Source organism: Oncorhynchus mykiss, chromosome 3 (genome assembly GCF_013265735.2).
Source record: "Oncorhynchus mykiss isolate Arlee chromosome 3, USDA_OmykA_1.1, whole genome shotgun sequence".
Taxonomy (NCBI): Eukaryota; Metazoa; Chordata; class Actinopteri; order Salmoniformes; family Salmonidae; genus Oncorhynchus; species Oncorhynchus mykiss.
The window spans coordinates 915,655-939,655 of NC_048567.1; positions in this window are offsets into that span (position 1 = coordinate 915,655).

Consider the following 24,001-nt stretch of genomic DNA (forward strand, 5'->3'; position numbering starts at 1 on the left):
TTACTCTCTGTTATTATCAATGCATAGTCATTTTAATAACTCTACCAACATGTACATATGAACTCAATTAACTCCACACCGGTGCCCCCGCACATTGACTCTGTACCGGTTCCCCCTGTATATAGCCCCCACATTGACTCTGTACCGTAATACCCTGTATATAGCCTCCACATTGACTCTGTACCGGTACCCCCTGTATATAGCCTCAACATTGACTCTGTACCGTAATACCCTGTATATAGCCTCCACTTTGACTCTGTCCCGGTACCCCTGTATATAGCCCCCACATTGACTCTGTACCAGTTCCCCCTGTATAGAGCCTCCACATTGACTCTGTACCGGTACCCCCTGTATATAGCCTCAACATTGACTCTGTACCGTAATACCCTGTATATAGCCTCCACATTGACTCTGTACCGGTACCCCTGTATATAGCCCCCACATTGACTCTGTACCGGTTCCCCCTGTATAGAGCCTCCACATTGACTCTGTACCGTAATACCCTGTATATAGCCTCCAAATTGACTCTGTACCGTAATACCCTGTATATAGTCTCCACAAATACTCTGTACCGTAACACCCTGTATATAGCCTCCACATTAACTCTGTACCGTAATAACCTGTATATAGCCCCCACATTGACTCTGTACCGTAATACCCTGTATATAGCCTCCACATTGACTCTGTACCGGTACCACTGTATATAGCCCCCACATTGACTCTGTACCGGTTCCCCCTGTATAGAGCCTCCACATTGTCTCTGTACCGTGATACGCTGTGTCTAGCCTCCACATTGACTCTGTACCGTAATACCCTGTATATAGCCTCAACATTGACTCTGTACCGTAATACCCTGTATATAGCCTCCACATTGACTCTGTACCGGTACCCCTGTATACAGCCCCCACATTGACTCTGTACCGGTTCCCCCTGTATAGAGCCTCCACATTGACTCTGTACCGTAATACCCTGTATATAGCCTCCACAAGGACTCTGTACTGTAATACCCTGTATATATCCTCCACATTGACTCTGTACCGGTACCCCTGTATATAGCCCCCACATTGACTCTGTACTGGTTCCCCCTGTATAGAGCCTCCACATTGACTCTGTACCGTAATACCCTGTATATAGCCTCCACATTGACTCTGTACTGGTACCCCCTGTATATAGCCCCCACATTGACTCTGTACCGTAATACCCTGTATTAGCCTCCACATTGACTCTGTACCGTAATGCCCTGTATATAGCCTCCACAATGACCCTGTACCGTAATACCCTGTATATAGCCTCCACATTGACTCTGTACAGTAATACCCTGTATATAGCCCCCACATTGACTCTGTACCGGTTCCCCCTGTATAGAGCCTCCACATTGTCTCTGTACCGTAATACCCTGAATATAACCTCCACATTGACTCTGTACCGTAATACCCTGTATATAGCCTCCACATTGACTATGTACCGTAATACCCTGTATATAGCCTCCACATTGACTCTGTACCGTAACACCCTGTATAGAGCCTCCACATTGACTCTGTACCGTAATACCCTGTATATAGCCTCCACATTGACTCTGTACCGTAACACCCTGTATATAGCCTCCACATTGACTCTGTACCGTAATACCCTGTTTATAGCCTTCACATTGACTCTGTACCGTAACAGCCTGTATATAGCCTCCACATTAACTCTGTACCGTAATACCCTGTATATAGCCTCCACATTGACTCTGTACCGGTACCCCCTGTATATAGCCTTCACATTGACTCTGTACCGTAATACCCTGTATATAGACTCCACATTGACTCTGTACCGTAACACCCTGTATATAGCCTCCACTTTGACTCTGTACCGTAATACCCTGTATATAGCCTCCACATTGACTCTGTACCGTAATACCCTGTATATAGCCTCCACATTGACTCTGTACCGTAATACCCTGTATAGAGCCTCCACATTGACTCTGTACCGTAATACCCTGTATATAGCCTTCACATTTTCTCTGTACCATAACACACTGTATATAGCCTCCACATTGACTCTGTACCGTAATAACCTGTATATAGCCCCCACATTGACTCTGTACCGGTACCACTGTATATAGCCCCCACATTGACTCTGTACCGGTTCCCCCTGTATAGAGCCTCCACATTGTCTCTGTACTGTAATACGCTGTATCTAGCCTCCACATTGACTCTGTACCGTAATACCCTGTATATAGCCTCCACATCGACTCTGTACCGTAATACCCTGTATATAGCCTCCACATTGACTCTGTACCGGTACCCCTGTATACAGCCCCCACATTGACTCTGTACCGGTTCCCCCTGTATAGAGCCTCCACATTGACTCTGTACCTTAATACCCTGTATATAGCCTCCACAATGACTCTGTACCGTAATACCCTGTATATAGCCTCCACATTGACTCTGTACCGGTACCCCCTGTATATTGCCTCAACATTGACTATGTACCGTAATACCCTGTATATAGCCTCCACATTGACTCTGTACCGGAACCCCTGTATATAGCCCCCACATTGACTCTGTACCGGTACCCCCTGTATATAGCCTCCACATTGACTCTGTACCGGTACCCCCTGTATATTGCCTCAACATTGACTCTGTACCGTAATACCCTGTGTATAGCCTCCACATTGACTCTGTACCGGTACCCCTGTATACAGCCCCCACATTGACTCTGTACCGGTTCCCCCTGTATAGAGCCTCCACATTGACTCTGTACCGTAATACCCTGTATATAGCCTCCACAAGGACTCTGTACTGTAATACCCTGTATATATCCTCCACATTGACTCTGTACCGGTACCCCTGTATATAGCCCCCACATTGACTCTGTACTGGTTCCCCCTGTATAGAGCCTCCACATTGACTCTGTACCGTAATACCCTGTATATAGCCTCCGCATTGACTCTGTACTGGTACCCCCTGTATTTAGCCCCCACATTGACTCTGTACCGTAATACCCTGTATATAGCCTCAACATTGACTCTGTACCGTAATACCCTGTATATAGCCTCCACATTGACTCTGTACCGGTACCCCTGTATACAGCCCCCACATTGACTCTGTACCGGTTCCCCCTGTATAGAGCCTCCACATTGACTCTGTACCGTAATACCCTGTATATAGCCTCCACAAGGACTCTGTACTGTAATACCCTGTATATATCCTCCACATTGACTCTGTACCGGTACCCCTGTATATAGCCCCCACATTGACTCTGTACTGGTTCCCCCTGTATAGAGCCTCCACATTGACTCTGTACCGTAATACCCTGTATATAGCCTCCACATTGACTCTGTACTGGTACCCCCTGTATATAGCCCCCACATTGACTCTGTACCGTAATACCCTGTATTAGCCTCCACATTGACTCTGTACCGTAATGCCCTGTATATAGCCTCCACAATGACCCTGTACCGTAATACCCTGTATATAGCCACCACATTGACTCTGTACCGAAACACCCTGTATATAGCCTCCACATTGACTCTGTACAGTAATACCCTGTATATAGCCCCCACATTGACTCTGTACCGGTTCCCCCTGTATAGAGCCTCCACATTGTCTCTGTACCGTAATACCCTGAATATAACCTCCACATTGACTCTGTACCGTAATACCCTGTATATAGCCTCCACATTGACTCTGTACCGTAATACCCTGTATATAGCCTCCACATTGACTCTGTACCGTAATACCCTGTATATAGCCTCCACATTGATTCTGTACCATAACACCCTGTATATAGCCTCCACATTGACTCTGTACCGTAATAACCTGTATATAGCCCCGACATTGACTCTGTACCGTAATACCCTGTATATAGCCTCCACATTGACTCTGTACCGGTACCACTGTATATAGCCCCCACATTGACTCTGTACCGGTTCCCCCTGTATAGAGCCTCCACATTGTCTCTGTACCGTAATACGCTGTATCTAGCCTCCACATTGACTCTGTACCGTAATACCCTGTATATAGCCTCCACATCCACTCTGTACCGTAATACCCTGTATATAGCCTCCACATTGACTCTGTACCGGTACCCCTGTATACAGCCCCCACATTGACTCTGTACCGGATCCCCCTGTATAGAGCCTCCACATTGACTCTGTACCGTAATACCCTGTATATAGCCTCCACATTGACTCTGTACCGTAATACCCTGTATATAGCCTCCACATTGACTCTGTACCGGTACCCCCTGTATATTGCCTCAACCTTGACTCTGTACCGTAATACCCTGTATATAGCCTCCACATTGACTCTGTACCGGTACACCTGTATATAGCCCCCACATTGACTATGTACCGGTTCCCCCTGTATAGAGCCTCCACATTGACTCTGTACCGTAATACCCTGTTTATAGCCTCCACATTGACTCTGTACCGTAACACCCTGTATATAGCCTCCACATTAACTCCGTACCGTAATACCCTGTATATAGCCTCCACATTGACTCTGTACCGTAATACCCTGTATATAGACTCCACATTGACTCTGTACCGTAACACCCTGTATATAGCCTCCACTTTGACTCTGTACCGTAATAACCTGTATATAGCCCCACTATTGTTATTTACTGCTGCCTTTTAATTATTTGGTGAGGCATGTACCCTCGGTTTTAGAGTGTTGGGCCAGTAACCAAAATGTTGCTACATCGAATATCCGAGCTGACATGGTAAACAAGGCAGAACAAGGCAGTTAAACCACTGTTCCTAGGCTGTCATTGTAAATAAGAATTTGTTCTTGATTGACTGGCCTAGTTAAGTATAAAAAATGTGCTCCTCTTATCTCTTAAAGCGAAAACACAACATATATTTATGTTAGACCACCACCAAACCAAAGAAAAAACACAGCCATTTTTTCCAGCCAAAGATAAAATCACAAAAGCAGGATTATAAATAAAATGAATCACTAACCTCTTAAAAATCTTCATCAGATGACAGTCATATGACATGTTACACAGTACATTTATGTTTTGTTCGATAATATGCATTTTTATATCCACAAATCTCGGTTTACATTGATGCCATGTTCAGAAATGCCTCCAAAATATCCGGAGGAATTATAGAAAGCTACGCCAGATAACAGGAATACTCATCATAAACTTTGACTAAATATACATGTTCTACATATAATTAAAGATACACTGGTTCTTAATGCAACCGCTGTGTCAGATTTTTTTTAAACGTTACGGAAAAAGCCTAACATTGCAATAATCTGAGACGGCGTTCAGATGTAACCGCCATGTTGGAGTCAACAGAAATACGAAATTACAACATAAATATTCCCTTAACCTTTGATGATCTTTCATCAGAATGTAGTGCAAGGAATCCTAGTTCCACAATAAATCATTGTTTTGTTCCATAATGTCCAATACTAGTGTCCAAGTAGCTGCATTTGCTATCACTTTCAGCTCACGTGCCCAAAAACTGACTGCTGGTCCAAGATAACTCTCACGAAAACTTCAAAAAGATATATTCCAGGTCGAATAAACTGGTCAAACTAAGTAGAGAATCAATCTTCAGGATGTTATTGTCATATATATCCAATAACGTTCCAACCGGATCATACGTTTTCTGCTGGAGCCAACTGGAACAGCGGTAGCACCCACAGAAAAATGGCATTCTGACGGGACACTGACTATTTCTCCTCCCATTCGGTCAAAGTTCACAGCAAATGCTCCATTATACTTTCTACTGAATGAGGACATCTAGTGGAAGGCGTAGGAAGTGCTTCCAAATCCATATCTTGTTGGGAAAGGAGGGGCCGATGACATCAAAGTTGCCCCAACTTTCAGAATTTCACTTCTTGTTTGGAAGATTGCCTGCCCTATGAGTTCAGTTATACTCACAGACATAATTCAAACAGTTTTAGAAACTTCAGAGTGTTTTCTATCCAATAGTAATAATAATATGCATATATTAGCAATCTAGGACAGAGTTTGATGCAGTTCACTATGGGCACGCAATTCATCTAAAGTGAAAATACTGCCCCCTATCCACAACAAGTTTTAAATCCCATCATCATGATTTATAATGTTAAATCCCATCATCATGATTTATAATGTTAAATCCCATCATCATGATTTATCATGTTGAATCCCATCATCATGATTTATAATGTTAAATCCCATCATCATGATTTATAATGTTAAATCCCATCATCATGATTTATCATGTTAAATCCCATCATCATGATTTATAATGTTAAATCCCATCATCATGATTTATAATGTTAAATCCCATCATCATGATTTATAATGTTAAATCCCATCATCATGATTTATCATGTTGAATCCCATCATCATGATTTATAATGTTGAATTCTATTATCATGATTTATAATGTTAAATCCCATCATCATGATTTATCATGTTGAATCCCATCATCATAATTTATAATGTTAAATCCCATCATCATGATTTATAATGTTGAATCACTTAATCATGATTTATAATGTTGAATCCCATAATCATGATTTATAATGTTGAATCCCATAATCATGATTTATAATGTTGAATCCCATAGTCATGGTTTGATCATGTTATATTATATCCCATCATCAATTTTTATAATGTTCAAGCCTATAATCATGATTTGATCATGTTGAATCCGATAATCATGATTTAATCATGTTGAATCCAATCATCATGATCTTTTTTGTTGAATCCCCTTATCATGATTTGATCATGTTTAATCCCATAATCATGATTTGATCATGTTGAATCCGATAATCATGATTTAATCATGTTGAATCCAATCATCATGATCTTTTTTGTTGAATCCCCTTATCATGATTTGATCATGTTGAATTCCACAATCATGATTTGATCGCATTAAATTTAAAGGATCATTAGTGCCTTCAACTCCCTACAAAACATTCCAGCCAAATCTTCTTGACGTTTCTCTGTCAGGTCCATGGACGAATGCCTCCAACAAGGGCAAGTCTCTGAAGGTAGATTGTCTCTTTTTGATGTAAAGGTTGGCTTTTTTAAATATTTCCGTGTCTATAACCAATGAGGAGCTCCAGGCAATTCAAAAAGCCTCAATCTGATCAAGGTAATATCACTGTTTGGAGTGAGACTGAAGAAAGCCTGGGGAGAATATATGTAACAACATGAAAACAGCAGGTTTCAACCACAATCAATAGTCCATAAAAACACATCGGTAGCCCATAAAAACACATCAATAGTCCATAGAAACACATCAGTAGCCCACATAAACAGCAGAGCTGGAATCACAACGTGATAAGAGATTAAAGTGTGCGGCTCATTAAAAGGCCATTTGTCTTGGTGTCTGTTTCTGATTCTATCTATATGTTTATCCTGACACCACTATCAAAGCGTGACATTTTAAATACATATTTCTGTGTACTAAAATCTTTCTGTGAGAAATCCCTTCCTTAAAATTCAATTAACTGTGTTGATAAATGAAAGTGTGAATGATATCATCTGAAAGCAGATTTCCACGCTCTGTTTTCTGCTGTTTGGGGGTGAATAAACGTCTGAAACAGGATACTTCCTTATAGGCAGATTCCAATGTTCAGAATGACGTCTGCATCTGTCTCGTTCGGGACTGGAATCACATTGTAGGTTGAACAAGAAATAACACTTTGAAGTTGGTGTTGTCTTGGTATGCTGTCCTTCATGAACACATACTGAACGTCATGGAAACGTCTGAACTGTTGAACACATACTGAACGTCATGGAAACGTCTGAACAGTTCAACACATACTGAACGTCATGGAAACGTCTGAACTGTTGAACACATACTGAACGTCATGGAAACGTCTGAACAGTTGAACACATACTGAACGTCATGGAAATGTCTGAACAGTTCAACACATACTGAACGTCATGGAAACGTCTGAACAGTTCAACACATACTGAACGTCATGGAAACGTCTGAACTGTTGAACACATACTGAACGTCATGGAAACGTCTGAACAGTTCAACACATACTGAACGTCATGGAAACGTCTGAACTGCTGAACACATACTGAACGTCATGGAAACGTCTGAACAGTTCAACACATACTGAACGTCATGGAAACGTCTGAACAGTTCAACACATACTGAACGTCATGGAAACGTCTGAACAGTTCAACACATACTGAACGTCATGGAAACGTCTAAACAGTTCAACACATACTGAACGTCATGGAAACGTCCAAACAGTTCAACACATACTGAACATCATGGAAACGTCTGAACAGTTCAGCACATACTGAACGTCATGGAAAAGTCTGAACAGTTCAACACATACTGAACGTCATGGAAACGTCTGAACAGATCAACACATACTGAACGTCATGGAGACGTCTGAACAGTTCAACACATACTGAACGTCATGGAAACGTCTAAACAGTTCAACACATACTGAACGTCATGGAAACGTCTAAACAGTTCAACGCATACTAAACGTCATGGAAACGTCTGAAGAGTTCAACACATACTGAACGTCATGGAAACGTCTAAACAGTTCAACACATACTGAACGTCATGGAAACGTCTTTAACAGTTCAACACATACTGTACGTCATGGAAACGTCTGAACAGTTGAACACATACTGAACGTCATGGAAACATCTGAACAGTTCAACACATACTGAACGTCATGGAAACGTCTGAACAGTTCAACACATACTGAACGTCATGGAAACGTCTAAACAGTTATAACACATACTGAACGTCATGGAAATGTCTGAACAGTTCAACACATACTGAACGTCATGGAAACGTCTGAACAGTTCCACACTTACTGTACGTCATGGAAACGTCTAAACAGTTGAACACATACTGAACGTCATGGAAACGTCTGAACAGTTGAACACATACTGAACGTCATGGAAACATCTGAAGAGTTCAACACATACTGAACGTCATGGAAATGTCTGAACAGTTCAACACATACTGAACGTCATGGAAACGTCTGAACAGTTCAACACATACTGAACGTCATGGAAACGTCTGAAGAGTTCAACACATACTGAACGTCATGGAAACGTCTGAACAGTTCAACACATACTGAACGTCATGGAAACGTCTGAACAGTTCAACACATACTGAACGTCATGGAAACGTCTGAACAGTTCAACACATACTGAACGTCATGGAAACGTCTGAAGAGTTCAACACATACTGAACGTCATGGAAACGTCTGAAGAGTTCAACACATACTGAACGTCATGGAAACGTCTGAACAGTTCAACACATACTGAACGTCATGGAAACGTCTGAACAGTTCCACACATACTGAACGTCATGGAAATGTCTAAACAGTTCAACACATACTGAACGTCATGGAAATGACATACATACGGTACATCACTATATCACAGTAATACAGATTACAGGTCTGATCACATTACAGGTCTGATCATAGTAATACAGATTACAGGTCTGATCAGAGTAATACAGATTACAGGTCTGATCATAGTAATACAGATTACAGGTCTGATCATAGTAATACATATTACAGGTCTGATCACATTACAGGTCTGATCACAGTAATACACATTACAGGTCTGATCACGGTAATACACATTACAGGTCTGATCATAGTAATACACATTACAGGTCTGATCATAGTAATACACATTACAGGTCTGATCACATTACAGGTCTGATCACATTACAGGTCTGATCATAGTAATACACATTACAGGTCTGATCACATTACAGGTCTGATCACATTACAGGTCTGATCACATTACAGGTCTGATCACGGTAATACACATTACAGGTCTGATCATAGTAATACACATTACAGGTCTGATCACATTACAGGTCTGATCACATTACAGGTCTGATCATAGTAATACACATTACAGGTCTGATCACATTACAGGTCTGATCATAGTAATACACATTACAGGTCTGATCATAGTAATACACATTACAGGTCTGATCACAGTAATACACATTACAGGTCTGATCATAGTAATACACATTACAGGTCTGATCATAGTAATACACATTTCAGGTCTGATCACATTACAGGTCTGATCACATTACAGGTCTGATCATAGTAATACACATTACAGGTCTGATCATAGTAATACACATTACAGGTCTGATCATAGTAATACACATTACAGGTCTGATCATAGTAATACACATTACAGGTCTGATCATAGTAATACACATTACAGGTCTGATCATAGTAATACACATTACAGGTCTGATCATAGTAATACACATTACATGTCTGATCACATTACAGGTCTGATCACATTACAGGTCTGATCACATTACATGGCTGATCACATTACAGGTCTGATCATAGTAATACACATTACAGGTCTGATCATAGTAATACACATTACAGGTCTGATCACATTACAGGTCTGATCACATTGCAGGTCTGATCATAGTAATACACATTACAGGTCTGATTACATTACAGGTCTGATCACATTACAGGTCTGATCATAGTAATACACATTACAGGTCTGATCATAGTAATACACATTACAGGTCTGATCACATTACAGGTCTGATCACATTGCAGGTCTGATCATAGTAATACACATTACAGGTCTGATCACATTACAGGTCTGATCACATTACATGGCTGATCACATTACAGGTCTGATCATAGTAATACGCATTACAGGTCTGATCATAGTAATACACATACAGGTCTGATCACATTAATACACATTACAGGTCTGATCACATTGCAGGTCTGATCATAGTAATACACATTACAGGTCTGATCATAGTAATACATATTACAGGTCTGATCATAGTAATACACATTACAGGTCTGATCACAGTAATACACATTACAGGTCTGATCATAGTAATACACATTACAGGTCTGATCATAGTAATACACATTACAGGTCTGATCATAGTACTACACATACAGGTCTGATCACATTAATACACATTACAGGTCTGATCATAGTAATACAGATTACAGGTCTGATCACATTACAGGTCTGATCATAATCACCTAATAATCCCCAGTTTACAATTGGCTCATTCATCCCCCTCCTCTCCCCTGTAACTATTCCCCAGGTCGTTGCTGTAAATGAGAACGTGTTCTCAGTCAATTTACCTGGTAAAATAACGGATAATTAAAAAATTATATGAGAGTAATCTAATGAGGTGTAAATATTAATCCTGTAAATCTCTGGCTAATTTCATCACTCCTCCAGTAACCAGTCAGTGGTTTATTTCATCACTCCTCCAGTAACCAGTCACTGGTTTATTTCATCATTCCTCCAGTAACCAGTCACTGGTTTATTGCATCATTCCTCCAGTAACCAGTCACTGGTTTATTTCATCATTCCTCCAGTAACCAGTCACTGGTTTATTGCATCATTCCTCCAGTAACCAGTCACTGGTTTATTGCATCATTCCTCCAGTAACCAGTCACTGGTTTATTTCATCACTCCTCCAGTAACCAGTCACTGGTTTATTTCATCATTCCTCCAGTAACCAGTCACTGGTTTATTGCATCATTCCTCCAGTAACCAGTCACTGGTTTATTGCATCACTCCTCCAGTAACCAGTCACTGGTTTATTTCATCATTCCTCCAGTAACCAGTCACTGGTTTATTGCATCATTCCTCCAGTAACCAGTCACTGGTTTATTTCATCACTCCTCCAGTAACCAGTCACTGGTTTATTTCATCACTCCTCCAGTAACCAGTCACTGGTTTATTGCATCATTCCTCCAGTAACCAGTCACTGGTTTATTTCAAAATTCCTCCAGTAACCAGTCACTGGTTTATTTCATCATTCCTCCAGTAACCAGTCACTGGTTTATTTCATCATTCCTCCAGTAACCAGTCACTGGCTTTTTAAAAATGTGTAACGGTTTTCTTCCTGGGAAGGAGAGGAGGACCAAAATGCAGCGTGGTTATTTATGAACATCTTTAATGAAAGATGAAAATGTAAACACTATACAAAATAAGAAAACGTGGAAAAACCGAAACAGGTGCAAAACTGGTGCAAAAAATAGAGACAGGAACAATCACCCACAAAATACCTATAGAATATGGCTGCCTAAATATGGTTCCCAATCAGAGACAACGATAAAGACCTGCCTCTGATTGAGAACCACTCCAGGCCACCATAGACTTACCTAGAACACTCAACTGAACACAACCCCATGGACTACAAAACCCCTAGACAAAACAAGACACATAAATCACCCATGTCACACCCTGGCCTAACCAACATAATAAAGAAAACACAGAATACTAAGGCCAGGGCATATCATTATCACTCCTCCAGTAACCAGTCACTGGATTATTTCATCACTCTTCCAGTAACCAGTCACTGGCTTATTTCACCAGAGGACTTCCGGTAGCCAGCCCCTGAAAGACCAGAGGACCTCCAGTAACCATTCCCTGACAGACCAGAGGACCTCCAGTAACCAGCCCCTGACAGACCAGAGTACCTCCAGTAGCCAGCCCCTGACAGACCAGAGTACCTCCAGTAACCAGCCCCTGACAGACCAGAGGACCTCCTGTAGCCAGTTCCTGACAGACCAGAGGACCTCCAGTAGCCAGCCCCTGACAGACCAGAGGACCTCCAGTAGCCAGCCCCTGACAGACCAGAGGACCTCCAGTAGCCATCCCCTGACAGACCAGAGTACCTCCAGTAAGCAGCCCCTGACAGACCAGAGGACCTCCAGTAACCAGCCCCTTACAGACCAGAGGACCTCAGTAGCCAGCCCCTTACAGACCAGAGGACCTCCAGTAGCCAGCCCCTTACAGACCAGAGGACCTCCAGTAGCCAGCCCCTGACAGACCAGAGTACCTCCAGTAACCAGCCCCTGACAGACCAGAGGACCTCCAGTAACCAGCCCCTTACAGACCAGAGGACCTCAGTAGCCAGCCCCTTACAGACCAGAGGACCTCCAGTAGCCAGCCCCTTACAGACCAGAGTACCTCCAGTAACCCGTTTCTGACAGACCAGAGGACCTGGTCTGCTTCACAAAATTCTTAACTTACAAATGTTTTCTTATTGTACAACATTGAAATTGTAACAAAGTGAAAGCAGAGGGCTGGATTTATTTCAGTGCAATTAACCCAGATGTGAACACAGATTAGAACTCTAGTGGCCGTAAAATGACATTTATTTAAAGTGCTCATACAATGAAGAAATTGTTCCATGAGTTTACCTTTCAAGTACAGAACATTTTGCCCTTTTGACATCTGGAGACGACCTGGTTTATTACCATGGAAACGCCTGTAGAGCTAGGTGTGGTTCCTATCAGATGTCTCATATTCAATACTAAGCACACATTTCCAGTCAGCGGTTGTGCTGTGGTTAGGAAGATACAGTATAGGAACAGGACAGAGGTCATGTGAGAGAGAACAGTGGGCTGTGGTTAGGAAGATACAGTATAGGAACAGGACAGAGGTCGTGTGAGAGAGAACAGGGGGCTGTGGTTAGGAAGATACAGTATAGGAACAGGACAGAGGTCATGTGAGAGAGAACAGGGGGCTGTGGTTAGGAAGATACAGTATAGGAACAGGACAGAGGTCATGTGAGAGAGAACAGTGGGCTGTGGTTAGGAAGATACAGTATAGGAACAGGACAGAGGTCATGTGCGAGAGAACAGTGGGCTGTGGTTAGGAAGATACAGTATAGGAACAGGACAGAGGTCATGTGAGAGAGAACAGTGGGCTGTGGTTAGGAAGATACAGTATAGGAACAGGACAGAGGTCATGTGAGAGAGAACAGTGGGCTGTGGTTAGGAAGATACAGTATAGGAACAGGACAGAGGTCATGTGAGAGAGAACAGTGGGCTGTGGTTAGGAAGATACAGTATAGGAACAGGACAGAGGTCATGTGAGAGAGAACAGTGGGCTGTGGTTAGGAAGATACAGTATAGGAACAGGACAGAGGTCGTGTGAGAGAGAACAGGGGGCTGTGGTTAGGAAGATACAGTATAGGAACAGGACAGAGGTCGTGTGAGAGAGAACAGTGGGCTGTGGTTAGGAAGATACAGTATAGGAACAGGACAGAGGTCATGTGAGAGAGAACAGTGGGCTGTGGTTAGGAAGATACAGTATAGGAACAGGACAGAGGTCATGTGAGAGAGAACAGTTGGCTGTGGTTAGGAAGATACAGTATAGGAACAGGACAGAGGTCATGTGAGAGAGAACAGTGGGCTGTGGTTAGGAAGATACAGTATAGGAACAGGACAGAGGTCATGTGAGAGAGAACAGTGGGCTGTGGTTAGGAAGATACAGTATAGGAACAGGACAGAGGTCATGTGAGAGAGAACAGTGGGCTGTGGTTAGGAAGATACAGTATAGGAACAGGACAGAGGTCATGTGAGAGAGAACAGTGGGCTGTGGTTAGGAAGATACAGTATAGGAACAGGACAGAGGTCATGTGAGAGAGAACAGTGGGCTGTGGTTAGGAAGATACAGTATAGGAACAGGACAGAGGTCGTGTGAGAGAGAACAGTGGGCTGTGGTTAGGAAGATACAGTATAGGAACAGGACAGAGGTCATGTGAGAGAGAACAGTGGGCTGTGGTTAGGAAGATACAGTATAGGAACAGGACAGAGGTCATGTGAGAGAGAACAGTGGGCTGTGGTTAGGAAGATACAGTATAGGAACAGGACAGAGGTCATGTGAGAGAGAACAGTGGGCTGTGGTTAGGAAGATACAGTATAGGAACAGGACAGAGGTCATGTGAGAGAGAACAGTGGGCTGTGGTTAGGAAGATACAGTATAGGAACAGGACAGAGGTCATGTGAGAGAGAACAGTGGGCTGTGGTTAGGAAGATACAGTATAGGAACAGGACAGAGGTCATGTGAGAGAGAACAGTGGGCTGTGGTTAGGAAGATACAGTATAGGAACAGGACAGAGGTCGTGTGAGAGAGAACAGTGGGCTGTGGTTAGGAAGATACAGTATAGGAACAGGACAGAGGTCATGTGAGAGAGAACAGTGGGCTGTGGTTAGGAAGATACAGTATAGGAACAGGACAGAGGTCATGTGAGAGAGAACAGTGGGCTGTGGTTAGGAAGATACAGTATAGGAACAGGACAGAGGTCATGTGAGAGAGAACAGTGGGCTGTGGTTAGGAAGATACAGTATAGGAACAGGACAGAGGTCATGTGAGAGAGAACAGTGGGCTGTGGTTAGGAAGATACAGTATAGGAACAGGACAGAGGTCGTGTGAGAGAGAACAGTGGGCTGTGGTTAGGAAGATACAGTATAGGAACAGGACCGAGGTCATGTGAGAGAGAACAGTGGGCTGTGGTTAGGAAGATACAGTATAGGAACAGGACAGAGGTCATGTGAGAGAGAACAGTGGGCTGTGGTTAGGAAGATACAGTATAGGAACAGGACAGAGGTCATGTGAGAGAGAACAGTGGGCTGTGGTTAGGAAGATACAGTATAGGAACAGGACAGAGGTCGTGTGAGAGAGAACAGGGGGCTGTGGTTAGGAAGATACAGTATAGGAACAGGACAGAGGTCATGTGAGAGAGAACAGTGGGCTGTGGTTAGGAAGATACAGTATAGGAACAGGACAGAGGTCATGTGAGAGAGAACAGGGGGCTGTGGTTAGGAAGATACAGTATAGGAACAGGACAGAGGTCATGTGAGAGAGAACAGTGGGCTGTGATGGTGCAGACAGCGGAGATATAAACTCCAGGGGGCTGTGATGGTGCAGACAGCGGAGATATAAACTCCAGTGGGCTGTGATGGTGCAGACAGCGGAGATATAAACTCCAGTGGGCTGTGATGGTGCAGACAGCGGAGATATAAACTCCAGTGGGCTGTGATGGTGCAGACAGCAGAGATATAAACTCCAGTGGGCTGTGATGGTGCAGACAGCGGAGATATAAACTCCAGTGGGCTGTGATGGTGCAGACAGCGGAGATATAAACTCCAGTGGGCTGTGATGGTGCAGACAGCGGAGATATAAACTCCAGTGGGCTGTGATGGTGCAGACAGCGGAGATATAAACTCCAGTGGGCTGTGATGGTGCAGACAGCGGAGATATAAACTCCAGTGGGCTGTGATGGTGCAGACAGCGGAGATATAAACTCCAGTGGGCTGTGATGGTGCAGACAGCGGAGATATAAACTCCAGTGGGCTGTGATGGTGCAGACAGCGGAGATATACACTCCAGTGGGCTGTGATGGTGCAGACAGCGGAGATATAAACTCCAGTGGGCTGTGATGGTGCAGACAGCGGAGATATAAACTCCAGTGGGCTGTGATGGTGCAGACAGCGGAGATATAAACTCCAGTGGGCTGTGATGGTGCAGACAGCGGAGATATAAACTCCAGTGGGCTGTGATGGTGCAGACAGCGGAGATATAAACTCCAGTGGGCTGTGATGGTGCAGACAGCGGAGATATAAACTCCAGTGGGCTGTGATGGTGCAGACAGCGGACATATAAACTCCAGTGGGCTGTGATGGTGCAGACAGCGGAGATATAAACTCCAGTGGGCTGTGATGGTGCAGACAGCGGAGATATAAACTCCAGTGGGCTGTGATGGTGCAGACAGCGGAGATATAAACTCCAGTGGGCTGTGATGGTGCAGACAGCGGAGATATAAACTCCAGTGGGCTGTGATGGTGCAGACAGCGGAGATATAAACTCCAGTGGGCTGTGATGGTGCAGACAGCGGAGATATAAACTCCAGTGGGCTGTGATGGTGCAGACAGCGGAGATATAAACTCCAGTGGGCTGTGATGGTGCAGACAGCGGAGATATAAACTCCAGTGGGCTGTGATGGTGCAGACAGCGGAGATATAAACTCCAGTGGGCTGTGATGGTGCAGACAGCGGAGATATAAACTCCAGTGGGCTGTGATGGTGCAGACAGCGGAGATATACACTCCAGTGGGCTGTGATGGTGCAGACAGCGGAGATATAAACTCCAGTGGGCTGTGATGGTGCAGACAGCGGAGATATAAACTCCAGTGGGCTGTGATGGTGCAGACAGCGGAGATATAAACTCCAGTGGGCTGTGATGGTGCAGACAGCGGAGATATAAACTCCAGTGGGCTGTGATGGTGCAGACAGCGGAGATATAAACTCCAGTGGGCTGTGATGGTGCAGACAGCGGAGATATAAACTCCAGTGGGCTGTGATGGTGCAGACAGCGGACATATAAACTCCAGTGGGCTGTGATGGTGCAGACAGCGGAGATATAAACTCCAGTGGGCTGTGATGGTGCAGACAGCGGAGATATAAACTCCAGTGGGCTGTGATGGTGCAGACAGCGGAGATATAAACTCCAGTGGGCTGTGATGGTGCAGACAGCGGAGATATAAACTCCAGTGGGCTGTGATGGTGCAGACAGCGGAGATATAAACTCCAGTGGGCTGTGATGGTGCAGACAGCGGAGATATATACTCCAGTGGGCTGTGATGGTGCAGACAGCGGAGATATAAACTCCAGTGGGCTGTGATGGTGCAGACAGCGGAGATATAAACTCCAGTGGGCTGTGATGGTGCAGACAGAGGAGATATAAACTCCAGTGGGCTGTGATGGTGCAGACAGCGGAGATATAAACTCCAGTGGGCTGTGATGGTGCAGACAGCGGAGATATAAACTCCAGTGGGCTGTGATGGTGCAGACAGCGGAGATATAAACTCCAGTGGGCTGTGATGGTGCAGACAGCGGACATATAAACTCCAGTGGGCTGTGATGGTGCAGACAGCGGAGATATAAACTCCAGTGGGCTGTGATGGTGCAGACAGCGGACATATAAACTCCAGTGGGCTGTGATGGTGCAGACAGCGGAGATATAAACTCCAGTGGGCTGTGATGGTGCAGACAGCGGAGATATAAACTCCAGTGGGCTGTGATGGTGCAGACAGCGGAGATATAAACTCCAGTGGGCTGTGATGGTGCAGACAGCAGAGATATAAACTCCAGTGGGCTGTGATGGTGCAGACAGCGGAGATATAAACTCCAGTGGGCTGTGATGGTGCAGACAGCGGAGATATAAACTCCAGTGGGCTGTGATGGTGCAGACAGCGGAGATATAAACTCCAGGGGGCTGTGATGGTGCAGACAGCGGAGATATAAACTCCAGTGGGCTGTGATGGTGCAGACAGCGGAGATATAAACTCCAGGGGGCTGTGATGGTGCAGACAGCGGAGATATAAACTCCAGGGGGCTGTGATGGTGCAGACAGCGGAGATATAAACTCCAGGGGGCTGTGATGGTGCAGACAGCGGAGATATAAACTCCAGTGGGCTGTGATGGTGCAGACAGCGGAGATATAAACTCCAGGGGGCTGTGATGGTGCAGACAGCGGAGATATAAACTCCAGGGGGCTGTGATGGTGCAGACAGCGGAGATATAAACTCCAGGGGGCTGTGATGGTGCAGACAGCGGAGATATAAACTCCAGTGGGCTGTGATGGTGCAGACAGCGGAGATATAAACTCCAGGGGGCTGTGATGGTGCAGACAGCGGAGATATAAACTCCAGGGGGCTGTGATGGTGCAGACAGCGGAGATATAAACTCCAGGGGGCTGTGATGGTGCAGACAGCGGAGATATAAACTCCAGTGGGCTGTGATGGTGCAGACAGCGGAGATATAAACTCCAGGGGGCTGTGATGGTGCAGACAGCGGAGATATAAACTCCAGGGGGCTGTGATGGTGCAGACAGCGGAGATATAAACTCCAGTGGGCTGTGATGGTGCAGACAGCGGAGATATAAACTCCAGGGGGCTGTGATGGTGCAGACAGCGGAGATATAAACTCCAGGGGGCTGTGATGGTGCAGACAGCGGAGATATAAACTCCAGTGGGCTGTGATGGTGCAGACAGCGGAGATATAAACTCCAGTGGGCTGTGATGGTGCAGACAGCGGAGATATAAACTCCAGGGGGCTGTGATGGTGCAGACAGCGGAGATATAAACTCCAGTGGGCTGTGATGGTGCAGACAGCGGAGATATAAACTCCAGTGGGCTGTGATGGTGCAGACAGCGGAGATATAAACTCCAGGGGGCTGTGATGGTGCAGACAGCGGAGATATAAACTCCACCTCTGGGGTTGTCTTTTAACACACCATTTGTTCATCTGAGGGATCCCGAGTGACGCAGCCGTCTAAGACACTACATCTCAGTGCTTGAGGCATCACTACAGACACCCTGGTTCGAATCCGGGCTGTATCATAACCGGCTGCGATTGGGAGACCCATAGAGCGGCTCACAATTGGCCCGGCGTCATCCGGGTTTGGCCGGGGTAGGCCGTCAATTGGCCCGGCGTCGTCCGGGTTTGGCCAGGGTAGGCCGTCATTGTAAAATAAGAATTTGTTCTTAACTGACTTTCTGGTTAAATAAAGGTTAAATAAAATATATATATAAACATCTGTATAATGTAAAAAGGTACATTCCTCAGATGTTTAACCTTAGTTAAACTGTCAAATACACAGGTTCTATATTCTGCAGCAGTGCTTCTATCAACATAACCAATAACTAAGGATCCTGAAATTATAGGTGGATAGATGTTAAGCAACATCACAAATTACTATATTTCATTTAGTACCTTTTAGTTCACCTCATCAACAGAATTAGTATATTTCATTTAGTACCTTTTAGTTCACCTCATCAACAGAATGAGTATATTTCATTTAGTACCTTTCAGATCACCTCATCAACAGAATGAGTATATTTCATTTAGTACCTTTCAGATCACCTCATCAACAGAATGAGTATATTTCATTTAGTACCTTTCAGATCACCTCATCAACAGAATGAGTATATTTCATTTAGTACCTTTCAGATCACCTCATCAACAGAATGAGTATATTTCATTTAGTACCTTTCAGATCACCTCATCAACAGAATGAGTATATTTCATTTAGTACCTTTCAGATCACCTCATCAACAGAATGAGTATATTTCATTTAGTACCTTTCAGTTCACCTCATCAACAGAATGAGTATATTTCATTTAGTACCTTTCAGATCACCTCATCAACAGAATGAGTATATTTCATTTAGTACCTTTCAGATCACCTCATCAACAGAATGAGTATATTTCATTTAGTACCTTTCAGTTCACCTCATCAACAGAATGAGTATATTTCATTTAGTACCTTTCAGATCACCTCATCAACAGAATGAGTATATTTCATTTAGTACCTTTCAGTTCACCTCATCAACAGAATGAGTATATTTCATTTAGTACCTTTCAGATCACCTCATCAACAGAATGAGTATATTTCATTTAGTACCTTTCAGATCACCTCATCAACAGAATGAGTATATTTCATTTAGTACCTTTCAGTTCACCTCATCAACAGAATGAGTATATTTCATTTAGTACCTTTCAGATCACCTCATCAACAGAATGAGTATATTTCATTTAGTACCTTTCAGATCACCTCATCAACAGAATGAGTATATTTCATTTAGTACCTTTCAGATCACCTCATCAACAGAATGAGTATATTTCATTTAGTACCTTTCAGTTCACCTCATCAACAGAATGAGTATATTTCATTTAGTACCTTTCAGTTCACCTCATCAACAGAATGAGTATATTTCATTTAGTACCTTTCAGTTCACCTCATCAACAGATGTGTTATAATAAAATTGAACATGATCAAGTCAAACAGAATCCATAGAACTCAATGTCACTAGAGAGGCATTGGAGCTGTGATCTCTGATCACTGATTCAGACCGTATAGTTTACAATGGGATTGGAGCATTTATGCTTCTAGTTGTCTGAGGATTTTTTACCTCGAAAATTAAAATCAGATCAGAACTGAATGAATAACTAGACAATCTCCCTCATAGTAATATTGATCATGCCAAATCAGTTAGTAATGAGGGTAACTCAGGTACATGGATTTAATCTGTAACTGACTAGAGAACACTGTGTAGTGTAGTATAGTGTAGTGTAGTGTAGTGTTGGGCTGAGGCTGTGAGGATTCCATCCACTGAGAGACTGTGTGATGTGTCCAGGTGACTTTAATAGCATTAGGAGTGGAGACCATAGAGCTATAATCTAAAGAGAAGAGACTCCCACTCTTCTCTTTCATGTTCATCCTGTTGGATTGTTCGAGATGTCAGTCTGGCTGAAAGACTGCCATCAATGTACTGGTTCCCCTGACAGTGACGCAGCGCGGAGCTCACCACTGTACCTGTCTGCATTAGAACGGTGTGTTGCGCTGGTTAAGGATGCCTTGATTTTTCAACTATAAAATACATATATAAAGTTATTCTGACAGGTTCAATCCAATTAATTAAATCGATTACAAATAAATGGGACCAGATGTAGTGATCCGGTGATTAGGGTAGAGCAAAAAATAGAAAATAGTAAAATATGTCGTTTTTATTTATTTAAAGAAATATTAAGGTTTGTGTGAACGAACTTATTAATAACAGTTAACGTTGGCGAAACTATGAAGACTACTCTGAATCTAATGAACAGAATAAACCCAGAATATATTAGGTTTTTTGTGTGTGTGTGTGTGTGTGTGTATTGTGTGTGTGTGTGTGTGTGTGTGTGTGTGTGTGTGTGTGTGTGTGTGTGTGTGTAGCACATAAGGTTGGGATTATCGATGAGTGACACCATGCGACATGCGTGTGTGGTAGAAGTCCATCTGTTTCTCGGAACAGCATCCAGAGTGAATACATTATTATTCCTGTGGAAGAGGGGCTGCTGCTTTTAGCATTAAGGGGCAAACAGTTTCCGCCTGAACGTGTTAACCTACTATTCTCCCGGTGTGAGCGCGCGCGGCGAAGTGGTAATGAGACTTTAACAAGGCTAATAAATCAGTTAACGGAGAACACGCTTTATTGCCCTGACCACGTGCCATTGTTTGCCAGGAGTCACATTTCCACCAGGTTAAATACACTTTCCATGGTAATACTACATGCAGATATATTATAGACATTGTCATACAACATTTTACAGATTGAGGAGAATATCTCAATTTAAAACATACCTCTGAAACGCATAAGGTGAAGGTAACGTTTTAGATAATGTCCTCTGGTTACATTTATTGCTAATAAAAAAAAATACAAAATTAGTATTTAATTATTATTATTATTATAATTATAACCAGCTTATTGCTGCTACTATATTTACTATTTGTATTCTAATTGTTATTTATTATTTTGAGTGATTCTCACCCATTATATATTTAATTTTAAAATGTATTTTTTCAACGTCTCTGTCATCTCCATCAGGAGATATTCCCCGCGTGCAATCTGCTCCATCTCTCGCCAGCACATTTCCAGCAGGTTATCACAATCACCGTTCGTCCTATTTCTGATGTGTTCCGCTGATTACCATCAGTGCCCTCAGATATCCCAGACTGATCATCGCGCTGCAATATCCACTCTGAGCCATCTGGAGCAGATCATATCGCTGACTCCGGCTCAGTCCCCAAGTATTCAATCTACACAACCCTTTCAAGCACCACGAAGACGAGATGGTTGGTTTCAAACCGAGTAACAGCGACCCCACATAGGTTGAGTCCACGTGGTGCCCCGTGTAGTGTTCGGTTCGTGCGACAGAAGTGTCATCCTCTGCAGATGGAATAACAACCACGGATGGCCCGTCTAGCGATATCAGCAGGCCAACAGATATTTATTGCAGTCCGAGATTGAAAACGATGTATTGTTTGTATTTCAGTGTTTTGATTTAAACAGCCTATCCAACGTTACTTGTTCTAGCGCTTATTTAGGCCTAGTTTTGTAGACTAAAAAAATGAATTTATCTGTGTACACAAAAAAACGATGTTTGTGATATGAGTGATAATTCGGCTTTCTCTTTAGTTCTATTATAGTCCCTATTGATCAGTAGGCAGGTTTACATTGACCCAGGTTTATGCGACAAAAGCAATGTCCCAACAACAACAAATATTGTGACATGTGTAATGGTAACTGCAGATATAGGATACATTTTCTAAAGATCGACAACATTTGCATCCGTTCAACAGGGGTGGAATTTTATTTCGAAGAACTTTCCTTATTGCGGCAAATGATGACGGAAACGGTGTTTGTCGAATATGATTGCGGAATCTTTTTTAAGGTACGCGGGGCGCGTGATGTCACCGCATAACTATAAAGCTCCACTCAGCATTTAATTATAAATATCTACTGCTTGCAAAATATTTTTAAACAACTATAAAAAATAATGTTTATTTGCAGGATAATGATTGTCCTGACTTTCAAGAATGCCTGAACAGCTTCGTCTTGCTTTTCTGGTTGACTGGCAAGTTTCACCTTCCAATTATATCAAATCTTCAGGAGTGTAAGTTTCACCATGGTGCGGACCGTGGCGATACGTTGGCACATGTGAATTATTAGAATATATGGCAAATATTAGTAAATTACGGCATTATTCTAATAATGCTGACCTTCCCGTTCTGAGATGTTAAACAGACAGGTGGGAAAGCATACAGGCTGCCGACAATGTAGCAGTGCGCCATTTGCCTAAACGTGTAATGTAAACACTTCAACCACAAAATGTGTATTCGACACTGTAGGTTTCTGCAAAAAAAAGTATATATTTTTTAGGTGTGACGTCATTGTGGCCCGCCGTTTTTATCGACACATAATAGTTACATGGAAACGCACCTATCAGTAAATTGTCGCGTCTATTTTCTATGCGAACTTTCTAAATATCGAACAAAAATACACTGGACAAGTTAATGGAAACATAGCTAGTGACATGTAGTCAAAGTGCCGTTTGACTTGATAGTTTCCTCTAAAGTGGTGTCCAAGTACATTCAAAACTTTGTTTACAGACTTTGAAGATATTATAACATGTATATGAATGCATTGTCTTATTAGCCCAGTGAAACGTATGTCATTTAAAACGCCCAACTGTTAGTAGTGATACAGTTTGTTTCAGTTGTCTTCTGGTTTTTAGGGTCCAACTGAATAATAACTATGTGGGCTGCATCTTGTAACAAACAACTACCTATCTGTTACAAACAACTACCTGTCTGTTACAAACAACTACCTATCTGTTACAAACAACTACCTGTCT